The sequence below is a fragment of the Rattus norvegicus genome, chromosome 6, assembly GCF_021556685.1.
Source record: "Rattus norvegicus strain SHRSP/BbbUtx chromosome 6, alternate assembly SHRSP_T2T, whole genome shotgun sequence".
In the NCBI taxonomy this organism is placed as follows: Eukaryota; Metazoa; Chordata; class Mammalia; order Rodentia; family Muridae; genus Rattus; species Rattus norvegicus.
The window spans coordinates 58,713,308-58,725,364 of NC_141539.1; the positions used below are offsets into that span (position 1 = coordinate 58,713,308).

The 12,057-nt window shown below is 39.4% G+C and overlaps 1 long non-coding RNA gene across 1 annotated transcript; it reads left to right on the plus strand.

Annotated features, from left to right (window-relative positions):
- Positions 1-2,170: 2,170 nt before the first annotated feature.
- On the plus strand, positions 2,171-7,115 carry LOC148005195 (uncharacterized). Its single transcript, XR_015622996.1, has 3 exons — positions 2,171-2,375; positions 3,530-3,654; positions 4,845-7,115. It is a non-coding gene; the product is annotated as an uncharacterized LOC148005195 (long non-coding RNA).
- Positions 7,116-12,057: the final 4,942 nt, after the last annotated feature.

Genomic DNA, 12,057 nt, shown 5'->3' on the forward strand with positions numbered 1-12,057 from the left:
CAAACAAAAAGACTTACATTCAGATATGAGGACCCACATAAAATGCCAGGTGCTGCAGCATACATCTTGAATCCCAGAGCAGGGGAGGCAGATTTAAAAAGGGTGATACCAGCTCACTGGCCAACTGCTTTAGCCAAATCTGAGTACCAGTTTCAGTGAGGGAACCTTATCAAAAATAGGTGGGAAGTGACTGAGGAAGGCAATCGATGTCTACTACTGGCTTCCACATTCACATACATACACATGTTCACATACCCACACACATACGTGCACACATGCACATAAACAGACAATAAGTAAACCAAAAAGTTAAAAAAAAGATAATAAATACCCGTGGAAAGCATTCGAAAATCTTCCTGCAGAAGTTAGGACTTGTAGCCCATTTCTGGGGCATAGTAGCAAGTGGTCTAAGGGAAGACAGTCGTTATTCCTACCCATCTAAGAAACACAATGCTGTCATGTATATCAAAGGAGTGTGCCGGTACTAGATAGCCACAGTACCCTTCATCGCTAGGCATTATGGGCTCACAGGAAAGTATTGATTCTCTTTCTTTCCTACAAAATACAAAACAGCATGTACTTTGAGAGATGAATGTTCACTTCAACAGGAATGCAACTGGTTCTTTTTCCATGTTTTGAGTAAGCCGCTGAAAATTTACCCATTTATCCTCATGCCACACTTTGCTTAGAGGACAGTGTGTATTTCCCTTCCTAAATGCCGTCCATCAGAGCAGCCTTTCCTGTTTCTGAGTAAATGACTCGAAGTCTCAGTGCAAACATATAAAAAGACTGGGGCTAACACAGCAGGAAATCTGGATATGAGATTAAGGATATGTTAATCAATCTTGATTGCCGCTTTACTAGGAAACTGAAGAGCCTTGTAAATAAATTGTTCTGAAATTAAGTGATTGACCCTATATTGCAACCAGGAGGTAGGGAAAAGGAGAAATTCAACTGGGCATCTTATCAGCAATGTAATTCTTTCTCTGAATAGCTCTTTATTTGCATATCAGAGACACATGAAATAATGAATGGTTGAAGATGTCTATATGGTCACATGGAAAGCATGTTGCTCCCTGTCTATGGGGATGCCGTTCTGGGATTTGGTGGAGGGTGTGCTATGGGTAATTCTATGATTTTATCCGGGCACCAGTCAGACCATCTGGGTCTTGGCAAAGATCCAATGTGGGCAAAAATACCTAATGTAACCAGTTTGATATCTTTAGTTGTTAGGACAACAAATAAAATAACATAGAGAATTACAGGTGAGAGGGTGTTGGTGTAAGAGTTGTGGGGCAGGGGAGATTCATATATGGAAAATTATATTTGGTGAGTTCACTAGTGTAAGAGACATCAGATGTTCTGACAGAAGTCACAAGCTAAATGGAAAGGAAGCTGTGGCTTGGGTTATGTTCACGAGTTGTTTAAACACTACTAGGAGCATTATTGTTCATTGTTAAAGAACCATTTAATTGTCCAGTGCCTACCATATTCAGACACTATGCGCAGAAATGTACATGTTTTTTCCAGTCCCCACCAGCAATGCTGCCTGGTGGATATTAGCACTCCCTTTATTGTTAAAATTCCTGTGAGATGGAGGGTTGATGAAGATCTTTTCCTATTCTATAGGCTGTTGTTTTTCCCAATTGATGGTTCTCAGAAGCTTCTCAGTTTCATGAGGTCCCATTTATTAATTGTTGATCTTAGTGCCTGAGCTGTGGTGTTCTGTTCAAGAAGTCTCCCATACCAATGAGTTCAAGGCTATCCCCCCACTTTCTCCTTTATTAGATTTAGTGTATTCAGTTTTATGTTGAGGTTTCTGATCTACTTGGACTTGAGAGTTTTGCAGGGTGATAAATAGATTTGCATTCTTCTACATGCAGACATCCAGTTAAACCAGCACCAAATGGTTGAAGATGCTCTCCTTTTTCCACTGTATGGTTAGGGGAGCCTATACTAGGCTCTCCCTTGAGCAGATTCATCCAGCAGCTGATGGAAACAGATGCAGAGGCCACCGTCAAACATTAGGCAGAGCTCTGGGAATCTTGTGGGAAGGCATGGAGACAGAGGTGTCAAGGACACTACAAGACTTACAGAGCCAACTAACCTGGGCCCATAGGAGCTTACAGAGACTAAACCACCAACCAAAGAGCATGCAGGGGCTGGACCTAGGCCTCTGTAGCAGATGTGCAGCAATGTGGTCTTCATGTGGGCGGGTGCCATAACCATTTGAAGGGGGGTAGGGATGGAGGGCTGCCTCTGACTCCGACTCTGTTCCCTGCCTTTGAATACCATTCCTCTAGCTGTCCTGCCTTATTTAGCCTCAGTGGGAGAGGGTGCAGTCAGTTCTGATGTGACTTGATGTGCCATGGCAGGTTAGTATGGGGCTGGGGTTGTTCCCCTTCTCTGAGAAGGAGAGAAGGAGATGGGAAAAGGAGAGGGGAGGGTGGAACTGGGAGGAAAGAAGGGAGGAGCTGTGGTAAAGTGGCTAAATAAATAAATTAATGAAAAATAGTAAAATATCTGTAGCCTAGCCATTGTCTACAGCCTCCCAATTACACTGAAAATTTTATCTACTATCTCTAAAAACCTTTTGTTTTCATTAATTACACTAAGTATTACATATAACCTGTCTTACATATATTAACAGATGAACTATAACCAGATAAGATGTGGTCTTCCCATATCTAGTGGGGTTTAATTCCAGAAAATTTTCATGTGTGCTAATCTCTGTGACTGCTCAAGTCCCTTAAATCAAATAGTGTTTGTAGTATAATTGTGGTGGTTTGCTGGAGAATGGCTGGGGCTCATAGTCGAATGTTTAGTTCCCAGTTGGTGCAACTGTTCGGAAACAATTAAGAGGTATGACTTTGTTGGAGAAAGTGTGTCATGGGGTGGACTTGGAGGTTTCAAGAGTCTATCCTGTTCCCATCATTATACTCTATTATCTATCTATCTATCTATCTATCTATCTATCTATCTATCTATCTATCTATCTACCTATCTATCTATCTATCCTGTCTGTCTCTGTCTCTCTGTCTCTCTCTTTCTGCCTTGTGGTTGTTGTCTCCACATGTAAGAGCTCAGTTACTGCCTCGGGAACATGCCTACCTTTTTGCTGCCCAGTTGGCTGCCCTCCCTGCATCCCTGCCAGGATAGTCATAGACTTCAACCGTCTGGAACTTGGAGCACCCAAATTAATACTTCCTTTTCTGTGTTACCTTGCTCATGGTGTTTTGTCACAGCAATATAAAAGTAACTATGCATATCCTCCTATATACTTGAAATCATCTCTAGGTCAATGATAATATCTAATATGAGGTAAATTCCATGTAGATAGTTGTTACACTGTTTTGTAGGGGGAGTAGCAATAAGGAAAAAGCCTGCACATGAATACTATAGGTGCAATTTTAAAACTACTTCTCATCCATGTTGGTTGGATCCACAATTGTGGAACATGGTAGTTGTGAGAGTCTGCTGTGAAAACATCATTAATTGAGGTGATTGTGCTATGGTTTCTATCTTTCAGTGTGTGAATCCATGGACATCATGCCAGGGAACATGGCAGCAGACAGGCAGGAATGTACTGGAGAAGTAGATGAGAGCTCACACTCTGATCCAGCATGAGGCAGAGAGAGAGAGAGACTGGGCCAGGTACTGGACTTAGAAACCTGAAAGCCCATCCCAGTGACACATCCCCAATGAGGCAACATCTCCCAAACTTTCCCAAACCATTCCAATAATAGGTGACCCAAAATCCAAATATATGAGTCTATGGCGGCTATTCTCATTCAATCTGTCACAAGCAGGATATCAATATGAGTGTCTCTTGCTGATAACCACAGCTGTTCTGATTAAGATAGTAATAACTGCTAAACTCAGAGGATGGCATGGGTCGTTGCAGCTGCATAAACTATCGAAGAAGATGAATATGCAAGACAAATACCCATGGGTTATTTATGTAGGGCCACATAGTAGGATAGTACATAGTCACAGTATCCCTCTATCACTATTGTATAATCATATATACCCCCAAAGTTAAACTACGTAAATCTCTGTGTTCATAAGTTTGTATCATATTCTGAAGTTAGTAAGTAACTCTTCTTCCCTTGAGTATCTTAATTCTAGTTCTCCAAAATTTTAGTCATCAGCAAACAAATTATTTATTTGATAATATTATTTGCATATATCATTAAATGGGATATTTCAATATATGTTTTAGGATGAGAATAAATACTTACTATTATGATATGGGTTAAGTTTCACTGACAGAACAACTTGATCAACTTGAACAGTGTTTGGAGTTGACATTATGAAATTATTCCCTCTTGGGGTTTCTATTGCTATGACAGAGATAAGGACCAAAAGCAATTTGGGGAAGAAAGTATTTATTCATCTTATAACACTCATGCTATACTCTATCACTGAGGGCAGCCAGGGCAGGATTTCCAGGCAGAAACATGGAAGCAGGAATTGCAGCAGAAGCTATAGTGGAATGGTACTACTTTCTTGCAACTCCTGACTTGTTCAGATTGTTTTCTTTCTTTCTTTTTCTATTGGATTTTTTTATTTACATTTCAAATGTTATTCCCTTTCCCAGTTTTCCGGACATAAGCCCCCATCCCATCCTCCTCCCCTTCTTCTACAAGGGCATTCCCCTCCTCAACCACCCCACCTTCCTGCCCCTGACCGACATTCACAGTCCACAGACCACATGAAGCTCAAGAAGAAGGACGACCAAAGTACCGATGCTTCACTCCTTTTTTAAAAGGGGGAACAAAACTATTCATAGGAGGGGATATGGAGACAAAGTTTGGAACAGATTGCTTTCTTATACTTCACAGGACCATCTGCCCAGCATGGGATCACCTGCAGTGGGCTGGACCTTCCCACATCCATCTAATCAAGACAATACCACCAACAGACTTGCCTACTGGCAAATCTAATGAAGGCATTTTTTTTCTCAGCTAAGATTCCCTTTTCTCAGATGACTGTATCTTGCATCGAGCTGACAAGGAAACAAAAAACCAATCAAAACAAAGCAAAACGAAATGGGGCATCTTTATTTCATAGATTGGGTTTGGATTTAAATTCATACTATTTCTCAGTGTTCATACTATTTCTCAGAAGGCAAAACTTTACCACTAGAAAGCAAACTATTGTCAAGTACTACAGTATCATCTTTGGGGTTTTGTGGGGATTTTTCAAACGGTAAAAGGGAAAGCAATCAGCCACATTCAGAAGTCTGAATCAATGTTTCTTTACTAGCAACAAACCAGACTAGACCTCCTTAAATAAACCCCCAAGGAAAACAGCTGCCTTCTTGGTAACACAGAGTGGCTTCCTCACTTTTAATCAGTGTTACAGTTACAAAAGCATTTTCTACATCATATTTTTCCTAAGAATGATTATTGTCTTAAAGATAAAGAACCAAAGACCCACAGCATGTTTATGCCTTGCTATATCATATAATTCACAGTGACTGCACTTTTTTATATATGAGGTGCCTCCAAGTTACCATTTATATTTGTCTGATCATGGTTGGTGAGAGGAACTCGAGTTTGCAGCAAGCAAATGGGCTCTTTATAGCCTCTATTTAAGGCTAATACTCTCAGACAACAGGAAAACCACAGAGACACCACTGTTTGCAACCCATGATGGCCTAATATTAATATAAAAATCTTGTACAAATACTTAGAAAAAATAATTCCATGCCCCTTGCTTCCCTCTGAGAAAAAAGTATATCAACCACATAGATCAGGTCCATTCCAGTCAGAATTTGGAAAAATTGAAATGAGTAGCAGATTTTAACAAGGGCTTGTGCTTTGGAAGTTCTGTGGGCACTAACAGAACTGTAATCAGCCTGCTGACCAATAGACAGTTACTGCATTGTTCATTCAGATGAGAAAATCATTTTAAAAATTTATTCCTGATTTTTGACATGTAGAGTGGGAAATGGATTTGTACTCTCAAATTTTAACCTTTAAGTAATGTCATTAGCTTCTCTAAGGCTCAATTTACACTTGCACCTTTATAAAGTTGAGACAATAAAGGGCACTGTGTGTAGAATTACATGTCTGTGGTCTGCATTTGTATTTTCTATAATGCATGCAGTACACACAAAGTTATGAGTGGTAGGGATAGTACTAGAGATGAAAAAGCTGTAATAGTAAAATCAACACCAATGGAAGCTGTGGCACTGACAGAATGAGATTTATATTTTCTATTATTTAAATAAATAATTCTCTCTATAATTCAAAATCACCTCCACCAAGACCAAAATATTATCTGGCTACTGTCTCACACATTTTCCAAATCTATAGCCCATTAGTCAATTGCTTCTCAAAGAAAATAGCAAGCAGAACAAAACCTGAACTGATTTGCCATATCAAGAAAGCATCATACAGGTAAAAACAATCAAACAATGTTATATAATAAAATTTTATCTCTTGGAAGTAAATATTAAGCTTCTGCCATTGAGTGTTCTTCCAAATAATTTCCAAGTGCATTAAACAATGCAGTGTAAAAGTAAAACCAAAGAAAATGTATCTGAGTGTTATCTGTTCTCCTGTCAAGCAAGTTTTCTTAGTTAGTGTTTCTAAAAAACTAAAAAAAAAATGACCAAAAAGCAAGTTGGGAAGAAAAGTGTTTATTTAGCATACACTCCCGGTCATAGTCTATCAGAGGAGGAAGTCAGGACAAGAAATTAAGCAGGGCACAAACCTGAAGCAGAAGCTGATACAGAGACTATGGAGGGGTGTTGCTTACTGGTTTGCTTCCCATGACTTGTTCAGCCTACTTTATTATAGAACCAAGAACCACTAGCCCAGAGATGGCACTACCCATCATGGGTTGTGCCCTCCCCATTGATCACTAAGTAGAAAATTCCTTTTTTTTTTTCAGAGCTGGGGACCAAACCCAGGGCCTTCTGCTTGCTAGGCAAGCGCTCTACCACTGAGCTAAATCCCCAAACCCTAGAAAATACCTTATAGTTGGATCTCACAGAGCCATTTATTCAACTGACGCTCACTCCTTTTCAATAACTCTAGTGTGTGTCAAGTTGACACACTAGCTAGCCAGTGCAGAAGTATTGTTTAAAATTGCTGTAACTATATAAAAATGAAATTACTAATAAATTTGACTATATTAAACATTAAAAAGAATGTATGTTAAAATCAGTATGGAATAAGTTAAAGTACTTACACATATCAACATACTAATAAATATATTAATGAACTGATATTCTACACAAATAGCCAAAGAATAAAGTTAAAGTTAAGCATAATCAAATAAATAAAGATTACCTCAAAGTTACACTAATTTCTTTATTAAATGCATAAAATTAAGAGGAGCATAATATTCCCTATATTACCATAAGACAAAGCATGATCACTTACACACACAAACACATCTTTATGGGCTTAGGATGTGACTCAGTAGTAGAGTGCTTGCCTAGCAGATGTGAGACCTTCAGTTCCTTCTTTTGTAAGACAAAAATAATAAAGTGTAAATCATTAATTCATGTTTTGGTCTGCTTAAGAAGCAATTGACTAATGGGCTGTAGATTGGAAATTTTGTAAAGCAGTAGTCAGATAATTCTTTTTTGTCTTGGTAGGGGTGATTTTGAGTTGTAGAGAGAACTATCTATTTAAATAACAGCAAATACAAATCTCATTCTGCACTACCCACAGCTTCTATATATATATACCACCACCCAAAGAATACACATTACACATGGAGGGATGACCCAAGGCTCCAGCTGCATATGTAGCAGAGGATGGCCTTATCTGGCATTCTGGCATTGATGAGAGGGGAGGTCCTTGGTCCTGTGACGATTTGATGCCCCAGCATAGGGGAATGCTAGGGCAGTGAGGAAGTAGTGGGTGGGTGACTAGGGGAGTACCCCCATAGAAGCAGGGGGAGGGGTGGGATAGGGTGTTGGAGGAAGGGGAACAGGGAAGGGGATATAACATTTGAAATGTAAATAAAACAACCAATAAAAATTAAAGAAACAAGAAGTGTGACCTTGTTGGAAAAGTCATGTCACTTGGGGTAGGCTTTGAGATTTCAAAAGCCCCTGCCATTCCTTGTTAGCTCTCTCTGCCCGGCATTTGTGAATCAAAATACAAGCTCTCAGCTACTACGCCAGTGCCAGACCTGACTGATTGAGTGCCTGCTGCCATATTTCCAGTCATGATGGGCAGGAACCTACTCTTTGAAACTATAAGCCCAAAATAAACTCTTGTATATGATGTTTTGGTCATAATGTCTTATCATAGAAAAGAAAAGTAAGTCAAAAGATAGATAAGTACCTTTAATTGGTATTAAAAAAAACCCAAAACAGTAACAGTAACAACAGCAAAAGAAAGGACTGACTGAGCTGACAGAAATAGTCTAGCCATGGGCCAGGAAAGGGAAACAGACAAGTGTATAGCTTTCACTGTAATTTTAATCCCTTCAAAATTCCTACCTGTCTTCCTATCCACTGGAATGCTGTACAATGAAGGACATATTTGCAATCTGTAGGCTTAGATTTTTTCAAAACTTATTTTAATAAGAATTCTCAAACACTTTGACCCCTCTTCTAGCCCACTGACCAAAGGTACAGGAGAAAAAAATGGTAAATAGGACAAGGGGATGTGGACCTGTTTAGAAGTAGTTCTTTTGGGTGATTCCAATCTCTGTTTCTCAGGATACCATCATTCCAGTTCAAAAGTGTCACCAAACACAAATCAGCAACAGCAGCAGGATCCAGTAGAAACCACCAGGCCTCCTCTGAATTGGCACAAGTCAGTTATAGTGACCAGAAACAATCAGAATACCAGGAGTTTTCTGCCATGCCTCTTTCAACAAAGTGAAGATCGGCAAAAATGAGAGACCAATAAAGAGTTGCACAGCTAGCTATGCAAATGCCCCATTACTATCCATTGAGTCCTACTTATACTCTTTCCAAACAGCATGTGTCCTCTCATGGATCTTGCCTCAGGAAAACATCACACGAGTCTGCTTCAGCAAAATATCACATGAGTCAACATAACATGAGTCTTAATCACGTGACATAAACAGAAATTTCCATTTTAGTAGTCTCTGCTCTCTAACTTACCTACAATATAAACAGTATATTTATTTATATAAAGGCGATTTAGTTTTACCTCAGACCAACTTCTCCAAATTACAGCTATTATAAAAGACACCAGGGATGGAAAACAAGAAATGCCAGTATTTCCAGAATCCAGAATGTGGTATAAGTGCTATAAAAGGCCTAGATGCTGGGAAAAGAGTGAGCCTTTTCACTTTTTGATCAGTGCCCACCACTAAGGGACATCACTGCAATATTCATGCACTGGAAATTTGAGTGACCCCTAAGATCCTGCTAGCACTTTGGTGTCTGCTGTTTGTGGGGGACTTGGGTTGTATTGTCCTTTCCCAGTGCCCAGGAGAATCAAGCTATGCTTTTCTCTCTGTGGTGTGAATTGGGGTAAGGAGATTTCAACAGGAGACAACCCACAACTGAGAACCAGAAACAAAGTTAGGGCTATAGATCTCACTGAAAACCCAAGGTGTGAGTTTAGTGGCCTTCTAAATTTTTCCCTGAGCGAGAGCATGTAGCTGGTAGAAAAGATGAGTGTAGTGTTTTTTGTTTTTTGTTTTTAAGACTCCCCTCACTCATCCTTCAACCATGCTTCCTTTGGAGAAATGGAAGCCCTCGGGATAATTCTCTATTTACAATATAAATCTAATTATCCTTATTAGCTATTCTGCTTTTCTTGACAAATTAACATTTGATAGACTTGATAATTCTATTTGGAGATTTTGCAATGGAAAAACAACCCTGAACAAATGACTACATTCCCTAAGCTTACCTCAGACATAATTATGTGATATACATGCAGACTGCTGTGGTATTTCCGTAAATGGAATTAAGGTTTCTAAGATACCCTCTTTCTGTCCTGCTCTCCCTCATTTGCAAGAATATAGCTAAGGGAAGACGGATTGCAGCTATAGCCATTAGAAACTTGCTAGACAAGGGAAATATGCAACTTGGTTGACCATAAAGTCCCTTTTGGCTTTTCTGTGAAAGCCTTGGCTCTACAGGGAAGAATTGTGTTACAGGAAAGTTGCAGTGTTTTCTTTATCTCAGACTCCATCTCTAGGCCGGAATAGAACAGAACAAAGACTAATGTCACTTCCTGCCTCCTTAGGTTAGTGCTAATACTTCAGCAGTGACCACAGAGTAGATGGTGCCGATTGTAAAGTTAGTGTGGGTCAGTAGATCCTGTTTCGATTTGAAACAGCAAATGCCACTAATCCCATTGAGAAAGTTCAGTTTCCCAGGGCACTGAAGAAAAATGTCTCTCAGGAGAAGCTCTGACCTAAAAGAATTAAAGCCTGATTCTCTCCAATATAACATTTCATTGGCCTCTCAGTCAGAAAAATAATGAGTTCAACAGAAATCTACAACTTCTCTCCCACCTCCCGTGTGTGTGTGTGTGTGTGTGTGTGAGACTGTGTCTGTGTGTCTGTATGTCTGTCTGTGTCTATGTGTGTGTCTGAGTGTGTAAGTATATATATGTGTTTTAGTGTATGTATGTGTGTGTCTGTATGTATGTTTGTCTGCATCTGTATGCTTAAATATGTATGTTAATGGATGTGTGCGTGTGTATCAGTGAGCATGTGTGTATATGTATGTAAGTATATGTGTATGTAAATGTGCCCATGTTTAAGTGTGAGACTGCTTGTAGGATATCCGACTAAGCACTGAATTCACAACCTTATGAACAAACTAAAGCATTTCTATATATAAGTTTTTGCTTTTGTGGCTTTTTTCCTGCCACAGGTGTCTATAGTCTCTGTTATATTGGTGGGGGGGAGGCTAAAACCATATAGGCCAAGGCACAGTTCAGAGACACTATTTTTCTTTTATGAAATTTTTCTCAGTAGATAAATATTGCTTATTTATTTTATTCCATAGAATAACCTCTTTATCACTGTTCATCTGATAATTTGCTACCTGAATCAACTCATCCATCCATTCAACATTCATCCAGTTCTATACCCTGCAGGGCATCATATCCATTCCTGAGTACACAGTGGTGATAAAAAAACTGAGACACAAATGCCCTGGTGACTTTTAATTTGTCATTACTTCTGAGAGAATAAGATTTAAGAAACTTTGGACAGAACGTGAAGGGACACACACTTTAACTGTAGCATCAATTGCAGTGGATGGAGAAGGGTTTTGTCTCACATCTTTTGGATACACTCTCTACATGATAGCTTTGCACCCTGTGAACAACAGTAACAACAGCAAAAGAAAGGACTGACTGAGCTGACAGAAATAGTCTAGCCATGGGCCAGGAAAGGGAAACAGACAAGTGTATAGCTTTCACTGTAATTTTAATCCCTTCAAAATTCCTACCTGTCTTCCTATCCACTGGAATGCTGTACAATGAAGGACATATTTGCAATCTGTAGGCTTAGATTTTTTCAAAACTTATTTTAATAAGAATTCTCAAACACTTTGACCCCTCTTCTAGCCCACTGACCAAAGGTACAGGAGAAAAAAATGGTAAATAGGACAAGGGGATGTGGACCTGTTTAGAAGTAGTTCTTTTGGGTGATTCCAATCTCTGTTTCTCAGGATACCATCATTCCAGTTCAAAAGTGTCACCAAACACAAATCAGCAACAGCAGCAGGATCCAGTAGAAACCACCAGGCCTCCTCTGAATTGGCACAAGTCAGTTATAGTGACCAGAAACAATCAGAATACCAGGAGTTTTCTGCCATGCCTCTTTCAACAAAGTGAAGATCGGCAAAAATGAGAGACCAATAAAGAGTTGCACAGCTAGCTATGCAAATGCCCCATTACTATCCATTGAGTCCTACTTATACTCTTTCCAAACAGCATGTGTCCTCTCATGGATCTTGCCTCAGGAAAACATCACACGAGTCTGCTTCAGCAAAATATCACATGAGTCAACATAACATGAGTCTTAATCACGTGACATAAACAGAAATTTCCATTTTAGTAGTCTCTGCTCTCTAACTTACCTACA